The sequence below is a fragment of the Bos javanicus genome, chromosome 28 (genome assembly GCF_032452875.1).
Source record: "Bos javanicus breed banteng chromosome 28, ARS-OSU_banteng_1.0, whole genome shotgun sequence".
In the NCBI taxonomy this organism is placed as follows: Eukaryota; Metazoa; Chordata; class Mammalia; order Artiodactyla; family Bovidae; genus Bos; species Bos javanicus.
The window spans coordinates 45,020,169-45,044,994 of record NC_083895.1 but is presented as its reverse complement, the minus strand read 5'-3'; the positions used below and the strand labels follow the sequence as shown (position 1 = coordinate 45,044,994).

The window sequence follows — 24,826 nt, the reverse complement described above, 5'->3', positions numbered from 1 at the left end:
TGTGTGTATATATATAAATAATAGGATATGTGTGTGTGTGTGTGTTTGCATTTATGCATGTGTATATGTGTGTATTGGTTCTGTTCCTCTGGAGAACCCTGACTAATACAGTGCCTCAAGTGCAGATGTGTCATTTTTGCAGAGAGCTTCCCTGGCATTCCATGTTTCCTCCTCGCCGCCTGTCACAGTGCCTGGTTTATTTCCTCTGTGGTCCCGAGCACAATCTAAAATAAAATGCACTTCTTTCTTGACCAGCCTCTGCTTAGCCTATAAGAACCAGGTGCTCAGGAGCCACTAGACTGTCTGCTTGCTGACTGCCCTGGTCCCAGAGCCACCCCAAGCGGACACAGACCCTACAGCCTGGGATCCTTCGCTCTCCAACGTGCCCTTGGGTGTGGCCAGCGGGAGGTGCTGGTAGGAGCCTGGACTGAGGGGGACCCAGCAGGCCAGGCATTTCCGTCCCTCTGCTTGCTTCCTGCTCTGACTGTGGGTGGGGTCCGGGCAGTACTGCAGTCTTCTCTAACTACGGCCCCTCCCCGGGCTCTGATTCTCCCTGCTGCCCTTACCCGGCTGTCACTTCCCGAATGACTCCACCTCCTGGGGTCTCCCCGTTTCTGCCCACACCTCTGTCATCACTTCTGAATGACTCCACCTCCTGGGGTCTCCCCCTTTCTGCCCCACCTCTGTTATAGCCCCTTCATTACATTCTCCTTCCTTTTAAAATTGTGGTGACGTACACAGGACACAGAGTTCACTCTTAACCATTGTAAGTGTGCGCTTCAGTAGTATTACGTGCTTTCATACTGTTGTGCAGTCATCACCACCATCCATCTGCAGAACTTTCTCATCTTGCAAAACTGAACTCCGTACCCACTGAATAATAACCCCCATTCTCTTCTCCCCAAACCCCTAGAAACTACCATTCTTCTATCTGTATCCACGAATTTGACTACTCTAAGGTATCTAATTTGAGTGGAATCGGACAGCATTTATCTTTTTGTGACCAATTTATTCACTTAGCATCATATCCTCAAGGGTCATCCATGCTGTAACATGTGTCAGAATTTCCTTCCTTTTTAAGATAACGTTGCATTGTATGCATATGTCACATTTTGTTTATCCATTCATCTGTTAGTCGACACTGAGTTCGCTTCCACTTTTTGGCTGTTGTGAATAATGCTGCTATGAACACGGGTGTCTGAATGTCTGTTTAAGATCCTGCTTTCAGTTTTGGGGGGCACATACTCAGAGATGGAATCGATGGGCCACATGGTCATTCTAGTTTTAATTTTTTGAGGAGTCTTTATACTATTTTCCACATGAGCTGTGTCATTTTGTACACCTGCCAACAGTGAGCAGGAGTTCCAATTTTTGGTTTTTTTTCCAATTTCTGTTTTGTTTTTTTTCCCTGATAGTTGTGGTTGCGGTTGTTTAGTCACTCAGTTATGTCCCGCTCTTTGCGACTCCATGGACTACATCACGCCAGGCTTCCCTGTCCTTCACTCTCTCCTGGAGTTTGCTCAAACTCACGTCCACTGAGTTGATGATGTTGTTGTTTTTTTACAGTAGCCATCCTAACATGCGTGAGGTGGTTCACTGCATTCCCTCCTGGATTCTTCGCGAGGATGCTGCTTCCTGACGGGGAGCCTGATCACTACCAGGGGTACATACCTCCTAAGCCTAGAGCAGGCCTGGCCAGGGCCGGGGCGAGTATGTCAAACGTTAGATAAAATACCAGGTATGGACCCTAGACTGGGCTCCAGTGGGGGGCATTTGGACAGTGAACTTCCAGCAGGGTGCTGTGAGCCTCAGCTGCCAGGTGATACACTCACACAGCCTCCCCACTCATGTTAGCAGAGGAGGCTGGAGAGGCGGCACACCCTGCTAGCCTGGCCGGCCTGCACAGTAAGCACGGGGCCTGAACAGGTCTGCTAGGGATGGAGGATGAAGATGCTCCACCAGGGTGGCAGGGCCGCAGGTCGGGAGTCCCAAGTCCCATCCTGGCTCCTCAGGGAAGGCCACCTACAGGGTGTCCCACTATGGCCGATGCCACCATGCCGGCCGCACTGATCTGATCCCAGAGGCCGGCCTTCCTCGGAGGTTTCTCCTCCTGTCTCTGGACCACAGCACTCTGGTAGGCTTCTAATGCTGATTTGTGGGCAGGCTGACTTCTTTTTATGAATGAAAGGGCTGAGTTGGGGCTGCCAGAGAAAGCAAAGGACCTCAAGTTCTAGTAAACTGGATGAGCTGATGAGGCGCCACTGACTGGCCCTGGAAAAGACTGTCCTTATGTGCCTTGAAAATCTGCGCTCTTGCTCCCCAGAAAGAATAGTAAGTGCCGTTTAGGAGGCACTTGAAGGGGAGAGCTGCAGCCTAGCCCCCTCACCTGGCCTACCTCACCCCATCCCCATCCCCTGTTCCCTTGTCTACTTTGGCTCAAAAACCTGCAGAAGCTAATGCTCATCATCTCAGACCCCCACACAGCTACTCCTGACCACAGGGGTTGGAAGCATTCTGACGTCTGGGGAAATGATTGCCTTTCTGATCAAAGGAACGATCCCCATCGTCTCCGCTCTCTTCGTGCCCTTTCTTCTCGCTTTATTGCACACAAGAAGCCTGAAACTGTATTCGTTTGATCCCCTGGAGTAGGAAAGAGCAACCCACTTCAGTATTCTTGACTGGAGAATTTCACGGACAGACAAGCCTGATAGGCTACAGTCCATGGGATCGCAGAGTGTTGGACAGCACTGAGCGACTGAGTGCGCGCTCACACACACACACACACACACACACACACACACACACACGCACAGACACACACAGTTCAACTTGTAACACTGAGGTGTTCACTTTGCAACCCTGAGGGAGAAACAATGCTGACTCAAGGTCAATTTGCTGAGGACCACCTGGTGGACAAAAGAACATTCCTGAGTCCTTGATGACACTGCAGGGCTGTGAGCCTGGGCCAGAACCACCCCCTCCTCTGGAATCTGTGTTATTGGGGTGAGTTAGGGGCCCTCCGTGGCTTCAGCCACTGTTAGTCAAGTTTTCTGTATCTTGAGGTCTTAACAATAGAGTCAGGGAGTCTTCTGGTATCCTGAATGCTGGGGTTTTGACCTCAATAAGACTGAACTCAGTAACACTGGGCTTTCTCTACTTCCACAATAGCACAGAAATAGGATACTTGGGGATCCAATTAGAATCTTAGAGTTAAGTAAACACCCCCAGTCAATTAAATACCACCTACTACTAGCAGATACTTATTATTTTTTAAACACTCATCTTCCATCCCCTCCTTTGAGCAAGAACACTTGATACCTTTTGGGAAGTTTCCTCCACTCTTGGCCTTCAGTCTTCATGGGGCTGAAAGTCAAGGAGCCTGCAGAGACCTCTCAGAGCTAAGGGTGCATGTGAGACCCAAGGCAGCCTATGGCACGCTTTCTCCTGGAGCGATGTAAGGATGAAGCCTCCCTGCCCATCTTTGTCAGCGGCAGCACCTTCTTTGTGTCCTTTCCCGGCTTGGAACTTCAGCCTTCACCTTGAGTCTACAAGGGTTCCTATTTCCTTTTAGTACTTATCTGTTTCTGATTTATTTGTCTAGTTTCTGTTTCTATTGCATGTGACCAAAAAACCCAAAATGATCTAGGGTTTGTGTCAGAATTCCAAACAGTTAACGAAAGCTGATCACTGGTATTTAGAGTATTCAGAAAATAACCACATTCCTTCTGCCTCAGGAAGAAGAGAGACGTCCCTCTTGCTGGCTTCATTCAGATACTTTCTTCCACTCTTACTTGACTGACCTGGGTTCAATGGGATGATCATAAAGTTGGCTTCAGCTTCCCCACTCCCACCCGCTGATCTCCCAGATACCCGGTGGAACCTTCAGCAGAGTAACTCAAACTGAAGAGGTGTCCAGGGCCCGGCTCTTGGATTAGTTCCGTACCTGCTACAGGAGTGGGAGCTGCAGGTGCCTGCCTTGTTGCGTTTTAGGATCTGTAGTTTTAAAACTTCTTTTCACGCTGACGTTTGCTGACATTGCTACCCATCTAGAGAGAAGAAAAGTGATCTTGTTGGAACCCCTCAGGCCAAAAAACCAAGCAGGTATTCAGTGCAAAAGATACCTTTAAATGTCAGTAATACAATTGGCTTTCAATTTTAGTTTTAATTTCACATTTGAACTCAACAAAATTCCAAATATAGGCAAGGTGGTTTTATATCCCTTCCAGTGATCATGAATTTGTGTCTGGCCCAAGAAACCTTAAGGAACCTGCTTCAAGCCTTTGGGATTTTTAATATGACTGGCTTAGTTGTGAATCACTTTTTGCTAGTTACATTGGCCCAAAGGCCCTTTTCCCCTGTGAATTAATAACTCAGGTTTTGCAGTAAAGAGAACTAGAGTGGTTGAACTTGAATCCACTCACAAGGAAGAAGTGTTCAATTCATTGTTGGCAGAAGACTTGGATATCTGTTTTGACAGCTAAAAGAACCCAAAAGCTGCCCAGGAGGATTTTAAGAGTATTCAGAGTGAAGTGTGAACTAGTTAAAATAAATTCACTGTGCACACTATAAATGCAGACCACCGGGGCTTCCAGAAGCCTGTCCTCATCTTGTAGCTCCTGGATATTCATCCAGTCCGCAGTGGTTTATTAATAATATTAATAATCATGATAGCTCAACTTTGCGGAGCGCATGTCTTTGGAGATGCCCAGAGGCACTTTGTGCTGCTCACTATCTGGCTAGCCCCCTCCCTGATACCGAGGCCATCCTTCGTGTCCTGACCATGCTCTGGGTTCACCTTTTCCATAGCTCATGCCATACTGTCACCCATCATAACCCATGTGTCGTAGGAATGATGGTTGCTTCATTTGCTCCTCAGTTAGAAAATTCCATGAGTCCAGGAAGGGAGTCTTATTTGCTCTCATGTACCAAACATACCAACACAGAAGCCAGATAAATGTTTGTGGCAATGCTCTGAATTGGGTGTCTTCAATTTGAATTTTGATGGAGGGCTAGCAGACACAGAAAAGAAACGAGAGAGAGAGAGAAGTTCTATTGAGCAGGACCCGTGGCCTTGGGTCTTAAGGTGGTTTGGAAAGCTCAGATTTGTGTCACTAACTAGAGAGCACACTCCTGTCTGCAGCTTCCCCTGGGTGCAACTTCGGGATGAGGGTAAAATCAGTGCATGTCACGTATGGACAAGACAGAGGTGCAGAAGGCCACGCTGCCCTCTATTCTGTGGACATTTAGGGAGCCATCGCTCTGTGCTGGGGGTCACAGACTAACTGTCATTGCTGCTGAAACACATTTTTCAGAGGCCAGCACGAAACCATCCTCCTCCCTGCTTTCAACTGTTTGAAGGAAGCCAACCTCAGTGGCTGAAAAGTCTGGCTCATAAGAGCATTTTCCAGGTGAAAGAGTGCAGTTTCCCTCAGGCAACACAAATAAGGCAAAACAGCATACTCTCAAATCATGCTGTAAACAAGGCCTTGGAATCTGCCTTGATGAATATATAGAAACAAGAATGAATATTTATTCATGGTGTGGTAAGTTCCTATTTATGCCTATGCCTTCAAAATCAATCTGTTCTTTTGAATGCTTCCTGACTCCTCACCCCCTATTATTCCCTTGACTCGTTTACTCTGCCTTTAGTCTCCCCTTCCCCAAGGGATTGCCTAAGGGGGAACTTGGCTCCTCATCTGACTTAACTTCTAAGGTGCAATCAAGACCGTTGGCCACTATCTTCCTGGGAAGCTCTCCCGTCTTGATTTGGGAGATGTACACACTTTACATCTCAGCCTAATGGTTCATCCCTTATCTTCCTCTCCTGGACGGTTGGATTTCCCCTGCACCTGGCCCCGGGACCTCTTCTCCTCTCCCTTGATGGGCTCACCAGGGGATTTTAGCCACACTCGTGGTTGCCACGAGCTTCCATGCATTGATGGCATGTCCAGGCCAGGTCACCTGTCTGGGCCCAGCCTCTGTCTCCATCTGTCCCCTGAACAGCTCCACAGGCTCACACACTTAATATGGAACCCACGACCTTTCCACAGGCCAGTTCTTCCTTTGAGGGGCCCGGAAATCTGACTCCCTGTGACTGCTCCCTCTCCCTCTTCCATGCCTTCCCTAAACCGAGCCATTTCCAGGTCCCACAAGTCTCATCTCTGAAAGGCCTCTTACCCGCTGCACATGATTCCCATCGCCATGGTCCCCGTGTGGCCCCAGCTGCTGTCACGTCTCTCTTTGGTGACGGCAGGAGCCCATTGTCATTCTCTGCACCACTCCCAGAAGCAGCTTTTAAAGAACAAACCTGTTCATGTCAACCTCTAGTTTAGAACTGCCTAATGACTTCCCAGTTTGAAAGAAGGAAAATCAATCTCCTTAAACAAGTCTCCCTTTCCATCCTTATCTTGGACTATTTTTCTCTTCATGCTTGGCTTTCCAGCCACCCTGGACTTTTACCAGCTTCTTTGATATGCCATGCTACCTCCTGCCTCAGGGTCTTTGCACAGGTTGTTCCCTCTGCTTAGAGTTCTTTGACTCCACCTTTCTCCTGTTAACTGCGTAACTCCTATGCATACTTCAGAACCCACCTCACAAGCCCCTTCAATAAGGCAGATTCCTCAGGCTAAGTCTCTCTGCTGTCTGCTTTCGCACCACGCTATACCCCTCTCCTCTGAAGTACTTATTATAATTGTAATTATGTATTTAACTGGATGACTGTGGAACGCTTGTCTTTCCTGCCAGGCTGGACGCCTCACTGTGGCAGGGGCCCCTGTCTATCTGGCTCTCAGGCTATCTCCCCTTGTGGCACAGTGCATAGCACAGAAATATCTGTTTACAAATTAGCAAATTCCTCAGCTTCTGTCATGATATTATTCGCACTACTGACTGGCTTAGTGGGACATTACTGAAAGTGACTTATAGTCCAGTAGTTCTAGAATTATCACAAATTTCAAATTAGTGAATTTGAACCCAGGTGACTTTAATTTTTCCTTTTGATTCCAAGCCCTAAAAGATTTAAAATCTGCCTGTGGTGGGAGCTGGAAGCAGGCTGAGCAGATCATCCTTATGCTGGCCCACAGGCTGGCTGGCAGGTGTTCACTCACACCACGGCATATGCCAGTGAAGTTAGGGCTGAGTTTCAGGCTGAATGTATGCTAGCATTTACATCAGGGAGAAATAAGTGACTTCACAACTTTGCCATTTTCCTGTTTGTCAGAGTCTCTAACCGCACTCAGTGCTCCACATTGGGGAACGGTTTTGAATCTCTCTGGAGGGTTAGCGTCCAGAAAATGATTGTTGCATATGTTAACTGTGGTGTTGATTACAGACACATTGCAAATGGTCATTAGCTGAGACGATGCCTAAATTTTGGGTGTCAGCAGGTGGAGCGTTGGCATCTGCCCTTATACACGCAACCCTGGAGCCTAGACAGACTTCTGAGAACTGCTCTCCTAACACTCCATCTGCAGATGCTGGACGCTGGGCATGGGTCCTGCGAAGCACCAGAGCACAAAAGGGGAAATGGGGTCCCCAGCAGGAAGGCATCGGTGGGGTTTTCCAGTTCAGCCTTCAGGGAGGGGCCGAAGGCTGAGGTGATACAACCACAGAGAAGACGTGCATGGAGCAGACGGGGGCGCGCACGCACTGCTGCTGCAGCCAGAGGCAGGGAGAACTGTACTCGAAGAAGTGTTTCGTCCTCTTTTCATTGCAAGGATCATCTTTTTGAACTAAAATATGTCAAAGAAGCCAGATCTGTGGGAGCATCCCCATGAATCAGCTTTTTCTCACCGTGAGCAATGAAATAGCCTTTGCATGATTGTTACTAAATTCTGACTCTTCCAAAATGTTTTCTCAAGTGATGCTTTTCCCCACATCATCCTGAATGATGCTGCGGAACTACTGTGGACCGGAATAACTCATTTTGCACAGATATCATTTTTCCTCTCTCTTGTTCTTTCTTGAGTGTCTCACCTTCAAGGCCCTCTAGGCGGGCGAGCCAGCAGTTCCCTCACTCCCGTTCCCGCCAGGCCTGCGGCGCCCTGGGCTTACTTCCTCGGGGTTGGTCCTGGCTTACTTCCTTGGGGCGGTAGTCCCTCTGCCTGGAATGTGTCTCTCTGTTCCCCATTCACCAGTTCCTGACCACTTCCTCCTCTCTTCCCCTATTCCTAATAGAATTCTTAAAAAAAAAAGTCACTGCATTATTCCACTTTATCTGATATGAATCCATCTTCCCAACCAAGCTCTGAGCTCCTCGGGGGTGAGGTCCCCGGCTGGTTCCTCCCTGACTGACAGGGTGCCTGTGTCACGGTGGCCATTCGTCAAGGCTCTCAGCTGCTGCTGCTGAGTACGCTTCTTGGGCCAGAAGGACGTGATGACAGAGGTTTGCGGCGAGTGTGCGGCCTGGGAACGCAGAGTCGAAAGCTCTGGTGCCTCACGCTCTCCTGGTCTCTCACGGGACTCCTGGCCCGCAGCCAGCCCAGGCCTGACGGGTCAGGCAGCCCCACCTTACACCCCACCGGGCTCTGAGGACAGACGTGGCCAGGGAAAGGGAGCCTGCTGGCGCCCCCTACAGACCCTGGTCCAGACTGCCGCACGCAGCTGCTCAGGGCTAGCGGGCGTGGCGGGTCCACAGAACCCCAGCAGACTGCCCCCGGCAGGCCCCAGCCCCTCACTCCTCCACGTGGCTGCAGAGTCAGTTCTGAGATAACAGAGCCTCGGAATACTCCCTGTCGCACCGTTGCTGAGTGACAGAGGGCCTGGGACCCCAGCCTGGCTGGGCTTGGAGTCGAGACGCGGCAAGGGAGGTCTCAGTTGGTGGTCTGGCATGGCTGGGTTGCCAGATTGAGCAAATTAAAAATGCAGAACACTCAGAGAAATCTGAATTTCAGATAGAACAATGAACATATTTTAGTATAAGTATGTCCTATATTTGGGCCATACTTTATATTAGTCAAATTTCTCTATAAAATTAATCATCCCATGTTTATGTTAAAAATAGATACCCTGTATTTATCTGAAATTCAAATTGCACTGGACGTCTTGTTTTTTCATCTGGCAACCTGAGGTCCTCACCAGCTTTTAGTACCCAAAGTGGATCACAGTCAGAGGAAGCCAGTCCGGTGAGTCAATCCTGGGATGACTCATCGCTGCGTGTTACTCTGCAGTTCAGGACACACTCTGGGATCCATAATCACGTTTGATTCTTGTGACCCTGATGGAATGGGTTCAACAGGTCTTTATCAGCACCATTTTCTAGGCAGAGAAAGAAAGGCACGAAGAGGTACAGATACTGCTCAGTGTCACAGCATGTAAAAAAGAGAACTGGGATTGGGATTCAGCTCGGGTTCACTGCCTGACCACCCCACACTTTCTCCAGCATGAAGCCCTGGCCCCTCTGATCACTGGGCTCAGGCACAGAAGGGCGTGGCCCGGCTCCTGGACTGGAGCTCAAGGGAGAATTGAGGATCCATGGAGAAAAGGATGGTTTATCATTCTGTTCACCTCCTAAGAACTTCACAGCCCAGTTTTTCATGACAACAACAGGAGCAGAAGTGACCATTCGGCGGGTTGGCACAGGCTCCCTCCTGTCTGGGGAGGCTCTGGTCCTTGAGAGCTGGGAGGGTTGCTCTCCGGCTGCTAGGCAGGCCCTTCCCTTCTCCTTGTGTCCCTCCCATGATTGCACAGGAAGCCGCTGGGGTTTGCTTGGCTGCTGGGTTTGACCACTTGCCTGTAGTGTGGTTTTTGAGCTTGAGCTCTTTGGGTGGATTTAATTACCTTAATTGAATGGTGTTTTCAGTTTTCAGTAAAGGGGGAAGCAGGAAGCCAGTGGAAATGACAGGGGTTGGCTTTATCACACCCAGAGGCCCTAACAGGTTGGAATTGATTCTTCTCGATCTTCTTTCTGGGTGGTTTTCTGAGACATTGACTCGGGGTTGCCTTGAGGAGCAGTTCAGTATAGTGAACCATGACAGTTGGCTTCCTCCAGCTTGTGAATCACAGATGTTGTACACATAGCCTCCACCACTTCACACTGGGCAGTGCCCTGCTGGCCATTCTCGGGGCAAGCTCCTGACCTCTCTGTGTATTTTTCAACAGTCTTCCTGTTTCAGAGGAATGTCCTTGTCTATGTCCTACGTTTTACATAGCAAAATCAACTTCCTGGTTGGAAAGGGGTGTAGATCTGTGTCAAGTGTCTACGGGGTGGCAGGCCCGCTCCTGCCATCTCCCTTTCCTCTTTTTTCCTTTTGGCTGGAACTGAGGCTCCCTGCGTAGCTTGTCCCATACAGATCGCTGGAGCTGTATCACACCCGCCTTTGGCTCCAGGGCCCTGCAGTCTGGCCTTTGATGATTCCTCCCTAGCTAGTTCCCAAGGCAACGATCGCTCTCTTCTTATAACTCCTCTGGACTTTTGGACATCAGAAACTTCAAGATCACTTATATTCTAGTAGAGGTCGACATGGACTCTCAGAAGCCACATTTGAACCTTGTTCCCACATCCATCCACTCAGTCCTTGTTCACTCCTCTGGGTTCTAGAGCTGGAGATCCAGCCCAGGCAGGGCTGACCTGCGCCCTGTCCTTGCAGAGCTGGACGAACCGAGGGATGGCGCTAGGCCGCACTTAGACGGCCTTGGACTGGTTTCCATTGGGCAGTGCCTCTTAACCATGAAAAATGCACCTTTGATGTGCACACGGGTCATCGCACACTTGGTTTGACCATTTGGCTCCACTGGTGTGGCTCTTGGCACTCCAGGGTAGGGGATTCTGCTTGCATCCTGGCCCAGCCTGGCTTAGATAACCCCAACCTAGGGGCTAGACTGGGAAAACCAAGGGTTCTCACACAAACCCTGAGGCTTCTAAGTGCTGGGAGAGGACAGGGCCCACTTCATCCAACCCCAGGAACATGGTTGGTTGGCACTGGGGGCCCCAGCAGCAGTGCCAAGTTGGCATGCATAGAAATCCTTCCTGAATCACATCACACGCACAGGGGCCTCGGAGCCCTGCAGCACGTAGGAGTCCAGGGGATCCCAGGGATGTGACTGAAGAAACCAGCCCACCTGGGCTTGCCAGGGGCCTCAGAGCCCTGCAGCATGTAGGAGTCCAGGGGATCCTAGGGATGTGACTGAAGAAACCAGCCCGCCTGGGCTCGCCAGGGGCCTCGGAGCCCTGCAGCATGTAGGAGTCCAGGGGATCCCAGGGATGTGACTGAAGAAACCAGCCCGCCTGGGCTTGCCAGGTGCAAGGAGCTGGCTGTGACCTGTGGTCACAGCCACTGTGGGTGTTCTCCTGCCCTTGGGAGAGAGCTGGGGAGCAGAGATGCTTTCTCTCTGGGACTCAGTGCAGCCTGACTCCTGCTTCCAGCCTTGGTCCCTGGTCCAATGTGTCTGGATGGGATGCTTCCTCAGGAACCTCCGAGCATTGCCCAGACCTGGGGCCATGTCTGGAGTTGGAGGCACAGGGAAGATTGAGTCTGACCCAACCAGCGCTCCCCACGACAGGAGGGTGCCAGTACCTGGCGTCACACACCCGGGGCCATCCAGTTGTAGGAGGTAAGCAGAGAGGCAAGGCGCAGAGGCAGGGAGAGGAGGAGAACGATGAAGTGATGGGCTGGCTTCCAGCAACCTGCTTTTCAGTTCCATTTCTGTTTCCTGATTGCGTGGCCAGGGTGGGCAGAGCAATGTTTTGCTCTCTGGGGCAAAAGCCCTGCTTTGTAGCATGGACTGATTTTCCATGGCTGATTTCTGCTATGACCTGGCATCTGAGGCAGAGTTGGGATGAAGCATGAACATGGGCTTGTGGAGCCTCTGAATCCTGCAGGCTCCCATCGGATTTGCAGTTGCTCTTATATCCTCAGGCAGGGCTCTCACCCCACAAAGGCTAACAGAAGCACTGTTTCTGATCATTCCTGATGGCTGGCATTGCTGAGAATCACTCCTTAAGCCTCCTGGTCAGTGCAGTCTTTGGACCCTCCCCTCCACGGGAAGGAGCTCAGGTCCAGCACTGGCTGGCTTTTTGGCACGGCTCCACTAAGAGCTCTCTGCAGACACTGGGGGACCAGCCTTGGTGGCCAGATGCTCCTTGGACGAGGAGTACTGGGCTCTCTTGTGAGCTCAGAGGTGCCCCAGTTTACCTTTATAGGAGTGACTATGCTGCCATCAAAGGTAAAAGTAGGAGCAGAAGAGACCTGAGCCTAAACAACTCTGCCCTTGCCTCCTTCGTGCCTTCCCAGAGAGGGGGGTCAGTGCCAGCCACTGCCAGAGGGGGCCTTAGGGGAGTTGATGGAGCCACGAGAGGCTAAGAAAGGAGAAGCGCGAAACTGGTAGAAATGGTTTTGATGCTCAGCCCAGTGACCCTCTGGCCTCCTTGCTAGATGCAACCCAAAGTCCAGGGGCCACACCACTGCCAGGCCAGGGCAGGGGAGCTGCTAGAAGCGGGCATAAAGCTCTTTCAGAAATACAGGGGCCACTGAAATGCTGAGCCCATCTGGCGTCTGGGCCAGATCCCAGTGCTACCCTGCGTTTGCTGACTACAACCTTGGCTAACTTACAGGGAGTCTGTGAGCCTCAGGCTTCTTGTCTGTAAAATGGAGCTAATGATCTGTGTATTAATAACAGGGCTTCTCAGCCTCTGTACCACTGAGTTTGCCAAGGCCCCTGGGGCAAGATCACTGCCGGCTGAGAACTGCTTTACAGAAGAAAGGAAAAGAACATTAGTAAGGCCTTTGGAGCATCCTTTGTAAGTTCATCCCTCCCTTCCTTCTACCTTTCCCAGGAACATCCTGTCCTGTATTCTGGAAACGGTAGGAAGTGACATAAGATAGGAGTAAACTAGGCTCTTCTGGGCAGCAGGAGCTGGAGACCAGGGCGAGGTCCTGCTCCAAAGCAGCGTCACCTCTACCTGCGCGTGTGCAACTGGGACAATAAACAGCAACTTCAGTTCTGCCCCCAGCCCTGGTCGGGGGGTGTGTGCAGCTTCCTGCGCTGGAGTGGGCTGAGGAAAGGAATGGTCATGGAATTAGCCCCTGAGGCAGCCACTGCTCGAGATGCTCAGAGCCACCAGACTCCCCAGGCCCGGGTCCTCCCCCAGCCCGGGGGGCTGCCTGCACAGAAGAAGGCTCCCTGAGCCCTGTGAGCCCCAGCCGCCCTCCCGTGCACTTTACCCACACGCAGGCTACTGGGCAACGGGGAATGTGTGCAGTCTTTCTCTGCGTATGTTCCAGGAGCAGAGGTTTCCCTCGTTTTCCCCTCAAGACACAGCAAGAAATACATCTACATTACAGCATACAGTCAGCTGAGACATATAATACAAAACAAGGAAAATTCATGAAGCAAACTTACTTTGCTTACATGGACCACTCTGATATTTTCATCCTATTCCATAGTAGTCATTCATTTAAAAAAAAAAAAAATCTAGGTGCAACATAGTAAGTGATTTGAGGTCTCAATAATGAGTTATAGTCTGTAGTGGTTTTTTTTTTTTTTTTTTTTTAAACTGTCCCGCAAAGAGTTGGACAGGACTGAGCAACTGAACTGAACTGAACTGAGACCAGAATCTGATCATTCCTGATCAGGCTGTGTTTGGGGTTGCCCTGTTTATAGTGATGCTAGGTTCTCATTTGGATGGAGAAATAGAGATCCAAGGCCCAAACACAGGGACTGTTAGGGTCTGACCGTATTCATACTGTTAGGGAGAGGAGAAGACCACCAGGTGCTGGGTCCACGAGCCAGGCCTTGCCTTTCTGCTTCACCGCTGCCTCCCTCGTTCGGCACAGCTCCTAGGTCTAACAGAGGGCCATTCATTTGTTAAGCAAGTGGACGAATGAGTAAAAGAAACCCCCATTTACAGAGGGCCTGGCATGAGATAGGCACTTTATATACTATATTATTGCTTCCTGTTTATTACGTAATTAGGAAGCAAGTCTGCAAAGTAGAAATTACGCTTCTTTTTTTACAGAGGAAGACCTTGAATCCAGAGACATTTAATACTTGGTGGTGCAGAGCTTGAACCTGGGGCTGCTAGAGAGGGATAGGGTCTCTGCATCCTACATTTAAAGAGGCATCTCCAGGAGATTCTGCTTCAGGCCGAGAAACTGTGCTCGGCACCACCCCACCCCACCCCTGGGCACCCTGTAGTCCCCCACTCCTGGCTGTCACCCGCAGGGCTCCCTGGAGCTCATCTTAAGACCCAAAGTCACTCTATCCCGTCTTCTGTCCTGGGCATCCCTTTCCACCTGGGAGTCCAGCTTTGGCAGGCCACCCAGCAAGGCTTTCAGTAGATGGACACCTGACTGTTCACTTAAGAGCTGTGGAATCAGTTAGACTTTGGACAAATCACTCAATCTGAGCCTCAGCCTTGGGGCTGATGGGAAGGTACAGCCTGGTCCTTGAGGAAGCCTCTATGGACTATGAAGTGGGTGTTACAGGGGCAATTGTAACTCCACTCTGGAGAGCCTTGTTCAGAGAGGAGGCTGCTTCGGAGACTCCCAGAGGAAGAGGCATGTGGGTTTGCTGGGATTGGGATGTCCCTCAGGCAACCATCCTCTCTCCAGCCCCTGGGAAGAGAGCCAGGCCATATGGGAGGACACCCCTGGAAAGCAGCCCTGAGGGGAGTCCCAGGCTTGGGCAGAGAGAAGAAGCTCCAGGAAGAGCTCCTGGAACCACAAAGAGGGCAGAGAGGCACAGGGCTCTCCTCACCATCTGCAGACTTCATTTCCCCATCTGTAAATTGGTGCCACAGGGCTGGGTGGCAAAGGCAGAGAAGCAGAGCTGCAAGAGCCACCACAGCTGACCCAGCTCCTGCTAACTGCCATGAAGTTCACATCCACCATCTTTCTCAGGGGTGACAACCACTGGCCAAGTCAGATAGGACCTGTGTCAAAGGAATCTGAGGTGTAGAAGCCAAGAAACAGAGAGGCTGAGCAACTTGCCCAAGATCACACAGCCAGGGAGTGGCAGAGCTGGGATTCAGACCCCAATCTCTGTGCCAAGCAGTTTTGCCCTCCTTGAGCAGCCAAAGTAGAAAAGGTTACGGGGTGGGTGTCTCCCTCTGCCATGGTGTCCCCACAGGGTAGGAAGGGGTGGAGGTCTTTCTTGTAGCACCTCCTCTCCCCACCAGAGAGCATATGCTTTAGTAAAGCTAGAGAAGGCACCTGCTGGACACGGCCATCCCGTAGGAGCATCCAGCATCCAGCATCCTGCCCCTGAAGTGTCAGGAATATGAGTATCCGGGCTGGGGGAGGGGTGTCCCACAGAGCCCTTGGGAATCTCTAACCCCTCCCCAACCCCACAAACACATCAGAGCCCCACTGTCCCTGGCCTTCTCCTCATTTCCTGCTGGAGGCTAGGACGTAGAACGGAAATGGCTGGTTGGTAAGTGACAGCTGTCTTTTCTCCAACCCATGTGGCAGCTGTGAGACCAGCTCTTCCAGGGAAGGAAAGGGAACTTCTCTGCTTTGGGGACACAGTCACAGAACTGACAAGCATCTGTTTTTCACAGAATTCCTTATGAAGTGCTTAGAGTGGTGAGATAAAGAATTTACCATCCAGGCAATCCTTCTAAAAAAATTGAATAGTGCTCTTTAGACAGACAGGATTATTTAAAACAATGACTTGAGTTGAAGTGGAAAAAGTCAGTTTCTTGGAATTCTCCTTGCTGAGATAAACAAGGAATCTCTTCTCCTCTTTCATAAGACAGTGGCCCTTGCTTCTCAGAATGCCCTGGAGGGCTTGTTAAACAGAGTTCTGGGCCCACCCCAGAGATGCTCTCTCAGGATGTTGGGGCAGGGCTAGAGCATCCAGGGACACTTGGGACCACACTTGGAATTCTGCTGCCCTAGGCCTCGAGCGACTGGAGGTTGGACCTCTTTCTGGGAGGTTGTGCTGGTGAGTCCTATGCTCTTGGGCCACTTGGGGTGCATGCAGGTCAATGACTGGTCTGGGCTGTGTCTGCCTGGCTCTAGACCTGGCTCTGGGCAGGCTGTGCATATGCAGGGTACAGAGATGAATCAGAAATGCTTCCCTCTCCAAGGGACAGTTGCCTGTTGGGGGAGAACAGGCAGAGACCAGTGCCATCTGCAGGGTTCAGGATGTGGGAAGAGGGTGGTCTCTCCAGGCAGTGCTTGCTTGAAGGCAGTTGGGAAGGAAGCTTTGCTGCCAGTCTGTGTGCAGGCACCCAGCTGGCTTCAGCCTCAGCACCCAGCAGGGGAGTGGAAAGATTAGAGCCAGACTATGTCCCGTTTCCCAGCGCTGTGCAACCTGGGCAAGTTCCCTCCACCTCTCTGAGCCTCCCTTCATTCTCTGCAGCTGTTCTCACCTCTGTGTGTGATGGTGAAGGGTAGAGATGAAAAGTGTCAAGGACCCAGAAGAGACCTACACAGAGAGACGATTCAGTAAATGGAAGTTTACACCACTAGAGACCTTGGGCTTTTTGAAACAGACCTCCCTTAGAAGGAATTCCATATCTATCATTGTGGTGCTAACACCCGCCAACAGGCTTTCAGGGTGAGCTCCAGCATGTAAAGACTCTAGCTGCTGCTAAGTCACTTCAGTCGTGTCCGAGTCTGTGTGACCCCATAGACGGCAGCCCAACCAGGCTCCCCCGTCCCTGGGATTCTCCAGGCAAGAACACTGGAGTGGGTTGCCATTTCCTTCTCCAATGCATGAAAGTGAAAAGTGAAAGTGAAGTCGCTCAGTCGTGTCTGACCCTCAGCGACCCCATGGACTGCAGCCTTCCAGGCTCCTCCATCCACGGGATTTTCCAGGCAAGAGTACTGGGGTGCCATTGCCAGTCGGAAAGACTCTAGTAGGTGCTCGCTGAATGCCGCTTGCCACATTTCTAACCTCCAGACGGGGGCGCTATAACACAGTGAGAAGGGCGTGGACTGAGGCCAGACCTCCCGGGGCATGGTTCTTGGCTGTACTGGTTGTGAGTGGCCCTAGGGAAATTACAAAACCTCTTTCTGCTTCAGTTTCCTCATCTGCAAAAGGAGCCTAACGTAATACCCGCCTCCCAGGGTCCTCGTGAGGACCCAGCGAATCCGTGTCTGTGAGGCGGCTGACACCTGGTAACTGTCAGTCTCATCACCGTCCTCGCCGTACAATCTACGCCAAGCCAGGGCTAGGGGCACGAGGTCACGAGGACAATGCCTTTCCCCGACATGAAAGAGAGAGAAGCAAGCCAGCGAGTGCCCAGAGCCCCCAACGCTTGCCTGTCCTTGGAACCAGCTCGCACCTTTGCCCTCTGACTGGCTCCTCTGACTGAGCAAACCGCTCAATTCCCTCATCTGAATGCTTATTGGCTGAACGTTAAGAGCATCAGTGTTTGTATGGCGGTTGTTTTCCCTGAAAACTATGCCTGCGTCTCCTAAGCTATCACTGGAACCAGTCTGAGGAAATATTGCATGCTAGATGAGTCAGAAAACCAAAACAAAAAACCAGGCGATCTGTGTAAGCATTTTGCATACAGAGTAACAAAGCTAGATTCCTATGGTGAACTTGGTGGGACACTGCGGGCAAGGAGCAGGTCTGAGCCCGTGGGTTTAGCAAGTGGGTCTGAGTTCCTGCCCCTTAATTGCTGGTGGTGCTGCATGTGACCAGGCCGCCCCAGGCCAGGGCAAGCCCGGCGGCAGCTCTAACACGACCTGGCCATTGCAGGCAGGGCTCAGAGACACGAAACTGACCTCCAGACTGGGCAGAGAGTAGAGAAAGCACTGGTTGCCCAAGCGAATCTCAGGTTCCCCTCCGCTCTTCCCTCATCAAGCTTCAGGTAAAGGCTTTAAGATGGGACGTGGCTAAGATGAAACCCTTCTTTTAACTCAGCCTTGAAGTCCTCAGCAGCTGAAGCCCACCTGGGAAGGGGCCACTCAGGGACAGAAGGGACTCACTGAGGCCAGGGAACAGTGTCCAGGGGCAGAGACCCAAAGGAACCAAGGGTTCCTACTGATGCCAGGCGTGGGCACCTCCATGGGTTCAGAGGCCCCTCACTGTGCAGTGTCTTCTCTGGGCTGGAGTTCAGAGCCAAGCTGAGAATGGAGACTACGCGGAAGGTTCTCTCCCTGCTTTGATGGGCTGTGGTCCAGAAGGGCTGCTTTCTCCTTCAATGAGAAAGAGTGGTCTGTCAAGTCCTGGGGAGAAAGCCATTTGTTCGTTGGCTCCATTGGCTCCTCTTGGAATCACATTTGTAGACACTCTGACAGCCGCACCTCAGAAGGGAATGCGCTTCGCACCAAGCCTTCTTCAGCCCTGGGAACCGAGGGCAGCCAAGAACCCACTCCATCTCAGCCTTGACATTGCTGCCACGTAGTACTCACTCGCGCAGCCCCCTCCAGGAAATGTTCCAGAATGATGGGGATGACCTACATTGGAGGTGACACAGCTCAGCAGTGCTCCACACATTCCATTTTCGGGCCTCGACCTGTGCATTTATAATGAGTCTTGTCCTCTCCTTCCCCATACCCCCAGCTCATGTTCTGCAACCCCTGGGATCAAGCAGAAACTAAGAGGTGTTTTGGGTTTTCCCAACTGACGAAATGAGACATGAGATTGCATTATAGGGCTATATATTGGCTGGGTCTGTTGAAATGTGATTTAAACTCTCAGACAGAGATAAAACCAAGACCACTGTAGCCTGTTGGGAAAACGTCAGCACTTGTGTCTCCGTAAGGCTGTCTTCGCTGAAAGCCCTTTTCATCTCTCCAGTAACCCCGGGCAGATGGAGCGAAGGCCTGAAAGCCAAGGAGGAAGATGGCCCAGGCCTGGCTCTGTTGGCTGGCTGGTTTCAATTACTGAGATTTCTGGCATAGGCTGGAGGAATAGGGCTATTTCCAGACGTGGGGCTTCCCCTTTCTGTAAGGGTCTCCTGTGCTTCCTTAGGGTCAGGAGCAAAAGGCAAAAAACACCAAATCACTTGCTGGAGTCCCAGGGAAAAGACATCAGGGTGGACATACTCTTCCTCAGGGGCCTCGGGGCCACCGGGCCTTCCCTCGCCTCATCTGCACACCTTTGTCTCCTGGGCTCCCAGGGGATCCAGGTTCCTATACTGTTAGGACCCAGCATTCCATCAGCCCCTGTCCTCCCAGCAGGCTATGGTCACTCCCACCCCAATGAGCTTCTGGTCACCAGCGAGCAGGCACAATTGTTCCCCTCTCAAAGACCAGGGGGCAGATGCAGGCTGGACCTGGCTCACCCGGACGTGTCTATTTATAAACCATCCCGATAAGCACAATCTGCCCTGCTCAACCTAGGCCTTATTCCACAGCAAAGCTAATTCTCCCAGGGGCAAGCTGAGCATTTCCTGCACCAGCTAGACTGGAAAGACGAGCCCAGTGGAGGGGCAAGGAGCTCCAGAGCGAGTCATTGCTTCTGCAGGGTCCAGCTCACAGACTGGACAAGCTGGGATGCTTACTGCTGTTTGTGTGTGAACGAAAACAATCCGTCTTAAGGAGTGGTACAACGGGGGTCAGCAAGCATTTTCTGTAAAGGGCTGCGTAGTAAAGGTTTAGTTTTTTCTGGCCACACAGCCTGGGGCAGTTGTGGGCATCAGCCAAAGACATTATGTAAATGAACGAGTATGGCTGCGTGCCAATAAAACTTTATTTGTAAAACCAGGTGCCCAGCCCACAGCCTTGGTTTACCAACCGCTGTAGTAAAGGGAGCACAAATACTGGAAAATTAGACCTCGTTTAACACAAACATTTGTTAATCTACTCTCCAGGACTCTTATATTTTGGGTTTTAAAAAATATTACTGCAAATATTGTTTGTTATAATTGGACTAGATATGTTGAAAGAAATGATTCATAATTCAGTCTTTTTAAAAATGGCCTTTATTTTCTAGGGCAGTTTTAGGTTCTCAGCAAAATTTATACTACAGAGATTTCTCATATAGTCCCTCATCCACCATGCATAGCCCTCTGCATTATCAATATATCCATGGGGGTGTTAAAAATCCTTCTTAATTTCTTAAGGTTAATAACTTCTTAAGGTCTATTTAACTTTACACACGTATTCAATTTTGTTCTTCTTAAGGATCAATTCTCCATGAGGGAGAAAAGATACGATGGTAGATTCAGGCCAGCCCACCTGTCTGGTTGGGGACCCCTGGGTGTGGAAGAACATGCAGCCTGGGGGGCTTTCCCTGCTGAAGCCACACGTGCGCTCGGAGTCCACGGGCCATGAGGCCCTGAGGACCAAGTGTCCTCTTTATTACCAGTAGGCTCCCGCCTGACCCCGCAGTGGGGGACACAAGAGAGCCAGGCTCCCACCCTAGAACCTGTAAGGTCGCACCCGTTTGACACCATAGCGCCCTGGACACACCCAAGACTCGTGCCCACTCAGCCATGTGGGAGCAGCGTGTCCTGACAGATGCACGGAAGGACCAGGTCACACCCGTCTATACCATACCCTCTGCTTCCTCACGGTCCAGACGGCAGTCCGTCGCCACGGCACACGCAGCACACGGAGAAACTCAGCCCCGACATGGCCCTGGCCACTCACAGCGCCCTGCACAGCTCCCTGACATGGGCGGGCAGCCTCCCAGCCCCGCCGGCCCAGAGCGCACACCCCTGCGGCCCGTGGGAGCTCGTGCCTCCCAGCCTCTGCGAGGGAACCAGACCGGCATCTGACCCTACCTTCTGCTCTCCGCAAGTCGTGCTGCTTGTTCTCCGGGCCTCCCAGGAACCGGACAGGACCCTGACTCTTCCAGCAGCCTGGCTTTGCCCAGCAGCCAAAATTTCTTCCCTTGTCAGCCAGACTGCCCAGAGATAGAGGGGAATGGATGCAAGACCCAGATCTCTTAATGTTCACAAACCTGCCCACCTGAGGAAAATCAGTGACCAGAAGCTGGCCAGACACTGGAAGTTGGGGAAGCGTACCTAAATAGAGACCCAGCCGGGGGAAACCAAATGGTGTTCTTGGTGGGGAAGAGGCAAACAGTCCCCACTGCAACACCCGCGTGGTGTCATGTAACAGTCAGATTAAACAAACAGCCTCAGCAGCTATTTTTACATCCAGATCGGCCACGGGTAATAGATAACTTGGGGAGTGAGAAATTGCTTGCCTCTTAGCCGGATCCTAACCCAGGATTCCAACTTCTATTCAGATTGATTTTTAATACTGTTCTAGTGCTGAGATTTGAATAAAAATCTCCCAAGATGCAAAGGAAAACATTTGTTTAGGGAAACATTATAAACACTGTGGTGTGTGCCTTGGAACCAGAGCCCAGAGGCCTGCTGATGCCCCGGGGCAGAAATAGCCCGTTTCATCATCGGCTCGGAGGACCGCAGCCTGCATTCCTCGAGTAAGGAACCGTCCTGGGCTGTGCTTTTGGAGCAAAATAACATGCCTGGCTGCAGGCTGGGGGAAGGCTAGCCTGGGGTTTCAGGATGAGAGTTGCTGAAGGATATGAAATAATCAGAGAACAGGTAAGGTAAGTGCCCACTGGGTGAGCCTGGCCATGACAGATGTGGTTGTGGGCAAGGCCCAGGTGCCAGGTTAGAGCTCCCTTCCTCATCTCTGGAGGGCAGGCCTCTCACAGCCCTGAGGTGGGCTTATGTCTGCCTTCCCATGGCCACTTCCTATCTTGGCCTGAGGTCACCTGTTCCCCAAACTGCCCACAGACCCCCCAGACCTTTTCCAACCCCCTGCCTTTGCTCACACCATGCCAGTTCCTGGGTGTTCTATTTACCTCCCCCCAAGCTGACCCTGGGAGAGCACAAGAGTTTTAATGTAGGAATTTCTTTCTTTTTTTCAAGATCCTTTCTCACACTCCCCTTCCTTGGGGCCTGGGAAGGCCGAAGTGCCTGGTCTCAGACTGGTGTCCTGCTTTGTGGATGCCCAAAGCCTTTGGAAGTCTGTGTTGCACTGTACCTCTGAATCTATTTGTGGACTGCCCTGCCTGCCCCGGTGGATTACTCACAGCCAGCGACCTCAGTCTCAGCCCTAACTCAAGGCCTGGCACCACCTCCAGCCTCGAACCTACCAGTAGCAGAATCCCAGGGAGACGGGTCTATGCACTTCAGTTCAAACGAGTCACAAAGAACAGCTCCTCGTGGCCCTGCAGATGGAGTGGTCAAGACCTCCAACGAAAGGACGATCCAGCCCTTCCTCCTCCTGGGAGCCTCTAAACTTGTCTTTGGAGGTCCTGTCTGTGGGGACTCCTGCTCACTGATCAGCACTCAGAGATGGTTTGAGGGACACCCAAAGTGAACCCCTTGATTCTACCCACCCCACTTACCTCCCCTGAGTGTCAAAATCAATGCTAGCCAACCTGGCAGATAAAAAGAATCGATTTGAGAGATCAACCAGCATTAAACAAAACAAAACAAAACAAACAATAAATGGGATTTAGAGCCCCAGCCCCTTGTATTTCCGCCAAATCACTTAGCCTCTCTGTGCCTCAATTTACTCATCTCTAAGATGGACAGATTGCCTGCGCTCTGTGGGGTTGAAGATCAGATAAGCTCATACAGACATGCTTCTATATTACAAAGCTTCTCAAATGGTAGGCATTCACTTGTTATTTTTTTCCCTGAGTTTTGCCACATCTTCAACCATCTGTACCATCGTTTACTTATCTTTCGGTAAAGAGCATTCAGATTGACTTATTTTTTAAAAAACAGAGCTTTGGAGTCAACAGCAATACCTGAGAAATCCTGGATTTGATGCTCTAGTTTTTTAAATCCACCCCCCACCCCCTACAATTATACATTGGAACAAATATACAGCCAGTTTGTATGCTATCTGCTTTTGCCCCAAATCATTTTGTTCTGGATTTTAGGAAAAGTTGTATTTCTAAATCCCATTTTAAGGAGGAGTTTGTTTTGAGGAATGAGTAACCTGAGCTGAAACCATTCAACAGGGCCCCTTACTTTCCTCCCGCTCCTCAGAACGTTTCTTCCCCAGCTTACTTTTAATTCTTCACAGGTGGAGAACATGACCTCATGTCTGGTTTAGGATCCTAGAAGTGGTGAGCTTTGCTGTGTGGCAGGTGCTGATGGTGTTTGCTTGGAGTGGCTGATTGGGAAAAGAGAACCGTAAGGATGGTTCAGGGAACATTTGGGGGCAGGGCAGTGGCTGGCAGCTCTGTCAATGACGTCAGCAGGAGGGGTCGAGAGAGAACAATAAAACGCAGTTGACGTGGCAAAAGCCTGTCCTGGGAGCAGGAGCTCTCCGAGTTTGGCCTGGGACCCAATCCAGCTAGGCTGACCATAGCTGACCACGGTAGAATCTGATTTCCCCCAAAATGTGCCTCCAGCTGTCTCGTCCCAGAGACCCCATGTCTGGCTCACTCCTGGTGGGGCAGCGGTGTGGACCACCTCAAGCACAAAACACAGCCAGACGACTCAGCCCAAGCTCCACCAAGAGCGTGGGGTCTGCGTGAGCCGGAGCTGGCATCTTTTCAGGGGACGGGCCCAGGCAAAGTGGCCACTCTCTCCCAGTCCAGGAGCTGTGAGCTGCGTGGAAAGAATGTGAATGAAGACACAATTCTAAATGTAGAATCACGAACGCTATGTGAGCCGGCTCCCTGATCATCCAGAAAAACAAGACCTGCTTGTACATTCTGCAAGAGCATAAATAAAGCTGTCCTCAGGCGGCGTGCTATGGTGTCCACTCCTTGCGGTGACTTCACTGGCTCCGACTCTCCGCAGAACCTCTGGAGCATCGTGGGAGCTGCCTGGTTGCCTGACAGCATGGGTGGAAATGGCCTCACTCCCGTCTGGACGTGCGTGATGCTGCTAACTTAACCTGGGGATAGATCTGCTCTGTTCTTCATCTGTACTAATTAGAAACATTGAGAAGCTGGTAAGGAGGGCAATGTGGAATGGGTCCTTCAGGCCAGTTTCCACTTCTGGGTGTTTGAAGTTCACATGTCCGCACATAATGTGAGGCAGCTCCCCTGATCCTCCGCTCTCGAGATGTGGTTGTGCTGAACAGCTTGTCTGAGCTCTCTTTACCAGTGCTCAGTCTTCTTTATGAGTTGTTTCCATAAATGTCTCCAGGAAGTTGGTGCTTTCGCAAAGCTTAATAATCATACGTATAACAACACAATAGTACTGTTGGTGCACACAGAAAACCTTTACTCCGTGGCCTGCACCATTCTGAGCCCTTATGCAAATGAGCCTCCCGCTGTACTCTGTCTTGGGGCCCAGCACCATTTTGTTCCTTCACTGCGAATTGCTCCCTGCTGGAGGGTTGGGGAAAGATAAGACGGGGGAACCTCTATTTGCTGAGCACCCATTGTGTGGCAGGCACTGTCTGGCATCTTTTTTTCTCCCTGTCTGTGATGACTGTTCACACGCCCTCTTTCCAGATGAGAAAACTGAGGCTTGCAGAGGTCCTGGATGCCACATGACTAAGCTTGGCTCTGAGGACGCAGAAGAGGGTTTGTCCTCTGACCTGTCTAGACACTAGGTCCCTTGCAGCCATCCTAGCCGCTCTAGCGAATCACTCTTTAAGCCTAAGCGCAGGGAACACGGCTTCCTTCCATCCACCTGTCCTGCTTGCCTCCCTCTGGGGGAGAGAGTAAAGTCTGGCCAGGGCATCTCCTTGGCTACTGATTTGTTTTGTTAACTGTGGGATTCTGTACCTGAGTGTCAGCACAGTGAAAGGGTGTCCTCAGGGCTGATGGCAGAATGGGGTGTCACGGCAGCAGGACACTTCTCACCTTCAGACCCTTTCATCAGATGGATCTCCTTACCAGGAACTCAGAGTTAGTGGCTTTGTGAAGGGATGGGGCATGATAATGGTGCCCAGCTCAGAAGGGCTGGATTTAATTGGGGGGCCCTGTTTGCAACTCGTGGCTGGAAAACAGGCCGCTGGCCCAGGTCACT

At 51.2% G+C, this 24,826-nt stretch overlaps 1 protein-coding gene and 1 long non-coding RNA gene across 11 annotated transcripts in view; one reads left to right on the top strand and one right to left on the bottom strand.

The window, feature by feature from the left end:
- Window positions 1-24,826, bottom strand: part of C28H10orf71 (chromosome 28 C10orf71 homolog) — a 51,159-nt gene that overhangs the window by 5,546 nt on the left and 20,787 nt on the right. The window contains exons 2-4 of one of the 10 annotated variants that reach the window (XM_061405670.1): window positions 22,904-23,009; window positions 6,178-6,291; window positions 3,944-4,046 (exon numbers count right to left, since the gene is read on the bottom strand). The exons of 1 other annotated variant lie outside the window; for it this stretch is intronic. The gene's annotated coding sequence lies outside the window, so the exon portion shown is untranslated. Of the gene's footprint in view, window positions 1-3,318; window positions 3,557-3,943; window positions 4,047-6,177; window positions 6,292-9,075; window positions 9,528-17,678; window positions 18,354-20,626; window positions 20,898-22,903; window positions 23,010-24,826 lie in introns of those variants that run through there. 8 more of the 10 variants (XM_061405668.1, XM_061405667.1, XM_061405674.1 and 5 more) reach the window with 8 other exon arrangements.
- LOC133240583 (uncharacterized) lies at window positions 21,050-23,592 on the top strand. Its single transcript, XR_009734263.1, has 2 exons — window positions 21,050-21,423; window positions 21,749-23,592. It is a non-coding gene; the product is annotated as an uncharacterized LOC133240583 (long non-coding RNA).